Here is a 2966-nt window from a genome sequence, read left to right as displayed (position 1 = left end):
AGGCTGCAATAAGGAGACCTGCTACTGGAGATGAAATATCTTTGTGGAAAATTCAAGAGCAGGATATTATTAATTTTAGATGAACTCTCTATTGTGCTGGTGCTAGTGTTAGAAATATTGAAGATGGTGGCTGCTACAAGGATATTTTAGCTGCAGTTTTTCGTAGAAATCCAGCTGGCCTTCACAGATTAATTCTCTAGTTAAAACGTGAATTTACATTTCTTTTTGAAGTTCATGAATCTTTGGTGAATATTTTTCAACACATCATCATGAGTAATGTTACTCGCTATGACTTGGAAAGTCGGGCATTTGTGTCTGACTTAAGACCATTTTTACTTAATCAGACTGAAACATTTTATACATGAATTTATCAGTTCTGACAGATCTCCTTTTAACATGGCAGCCTTTGACCAGCATGCAAATTATGATTGACCTGCTCTTTCATATGAAGAAGGCTGTCATTCTGATTCTTCAGTTATAACAATATCTCCAAATCAAACGGAGACCCAAGATCTAGCTATTAATGTAATCACTGTTAGTCAGGCATCCTGGGATGATGAGACTACAGGACCACCTTATTCAAGCTCAGAACAAGTAATGCTACCATATCGTCCCCCGTAAATGCTTCTGACTGTGCGGATGAAGAACTTGTAGCAGGAGGAACCACGTCTCAGATACAAGGAGCACAAACCAATAAGGACCTAAATAATGACACTGATTCTTCTTCAGATAACTGTGTCATTGTTGGATTTGTTAAACCATTAGCTGAGATGACCCCAGAACTTGTTGAACATCTTCTGAATCTGAGGAGTTAGGCTCTTATGAGAAAATGGAGACAGTGAAGACACAAGAAAAAGAGCACTCTTACAGCTCTGGTGAGAGTGATGTTAGTAGGTATTCATCTCCACACTCTGAGCTTGGGAACGACGAGCATGTAAATAAAGGTCACTGTGATTCTGGTATAAGAATCAAATCAAAGAAATGATCCACAACATCATCATCTCCCAGAGACCTGAGTTCATCTGTGAAAGGAGACAGAATATATTTCCCACATAGCAATAGAAATAGAACAAGAGGGAGATCAAGAAGTTCAGATTCATGTTCTCAGAGTAGAAGTGGGCATGTTTAGAAGAATCGTAGAAAGCATTATGGTAAGAAAAGAATGAAAAGCAAGCAATACAGAAGCAGAGAGAGTAGCAGACCTAGAGGCAGACAAGCCAAAAGGAAATCAAGAACTAGAGATAGTAGTTGGTCAAGAAGAAGCCAAACCCTATCTCTAAGTAGTGAGAGCACAAGCAGATCAAGATCTTGTAGCAGTGATCATGATAAAAGAAGATCGCAATGTAGAAATAGAGATTGTTATTATTTAAGAAATAATTATGGAAGCAGGTATAAGTGGGAATATATTTATTACAGTAGAAACAAGGACAGGGATGGTTATGAATTCTCTTTAGGAGGCGGACTCTGTCCAGAGCTCATTATTCTAAACAATCTTCAAGTCCAGAATTTAGAATTCAGTCTTTTTCTGAAAGGAAAATGGTAGGAAAAGAAAAATAATCACAGTGAAAGGAAATATTGCTACTATGAAAGGCACAGATCAAGGAGTCTGTCTAGTAACAGATCAAGGACTACATCAACAGGGCCTGATCGAGTGAGAAGTGAAAAAGCCTGAAAGGAAACAAAAAAATAGAACACAACATTTGGAGGGAACTAATGAAGTGGGTCAACCATCCCGTGATTTTGCTTCTAAAGTAAAAGCCAGTCGTTGCCCAAAGTCTTCCTCAAAATTAGATGGAAACTACAAAAATGAGAGTGACAGTTTTTCAGATAGCTAATCATCAGACAGAGAAACAAAGCAGAAGAGGAGAAAAAGGAGGACTCGAAGCCTGAGTGTAGAGATAGTTTATGAAGGGAAACCTACTGATACAACTAGACATCATAAAAAGAAAAAGATGAAACATAAGAATAAGCATAAAAAACACCATGGATATAATGCTTCATGGTGTCCAGTTATAATTCCCATTGACAGTCATAATGATAAGGATTCTGAAGTAAAGGGAGATCCAGAACATGATAGTAGCTGTCCTCAATACCCTGTACAAAATGAGTGTTTGGCTCTTTCCTTGGATCCATTTGAAACTAAAGATGTAGTTACAATAGAAGATGACTGTGGTATCTTGGACAAGGAGTGTAATATCACTACACTAGCTAACAACTTAGATAATGCCAACAAAACTGTGACTAATATTTTACCACAGGCATATTCAACTGAACAAACTCTTGATGTAAGAGAAGAGAGCATCTTTGTCTCTGACTTGGAGAACCAGCCCAATAACATATCTGTTCACATTGAACCACCAAGGCAATTGCCATCTCCACAGACATCATTAACGTCAGTGTCCCTTGGTAGAGTCCATGCCATTTCTTAAAGCTGTCAAAGCATCTCAGTGAGAATCCTGACAGCATAAAAAGAAGAAAAGAAAAAGAACTATGTGATTTGCTACAGTCTATTTGAAGAATACTCTCAATGAAAATGTTTTTTTCCTCTTAAAATATTGTTTTATTTGTTAAAAATTTGTTTTATAAAAAAGCATTTTGTTTGTTCAAAAGGTATGTAAGTCCACAATCAGAGATCTGTGTTTTTAAGTGAAGAAACCGCTAGCAGTTTATTTAAAACTTGGGCTTCTTTTAAAATAAAAATAGTAAATTTTAGAAGTTATTTCATAATGCCATATGGTATTGACATATTTTTTAAAGTCAATAAGTATTTTTGAAATTTTTTGTCCTGATAGTTATTCTGGAAATGTATTATAAGCTAGGGGAATCCCTTTGGACAATCTTTATTTTTCTTCTTAAAAATTTTGTATGGATCCAAAATCATTTCTTCAGGCTAAATTGAGGCACTTGAATCTGCACAGTTTATCTTGACATTTACCAAAAGAAAAATATAAACATTTCCTTTATAT

The 2966-nt window shown here is 36.0% G+C and overlaps 1 pseudogene; it reads left to right on the top strand.

Moving 5' to 3' along the window:
- Positions 1-2429, top strand: part of LOC102835591 — a 2549-nt pseudogene extending 120 nt beyond the window's left edge.
- The last annotated feature ends 537 nt before the right edge of the window (positions 2430-2966 follow it).

This window comes from Chrysochloris asiatica, unplaced genomic scaffold (assembly GCF_000296735.1).
Source record: "Chrysochloris asiatica unplaced genomic scaffold, ChrAsi1.0 scaffold00088, whole genome shotgun sequence".
Classification (NCBI taxonomy): domain Eukaryota; kingdom Metazoa; phylum Chordata; class Mammalia; order Afrosoricida; family Chrysochloridae; genus Chrysochloris; species Chrysochloris asiatica.
Note: the sequence above shows the minus strand (reverse complement) of the source record. Positions and strands in the feature narration are given on the sequence as shown.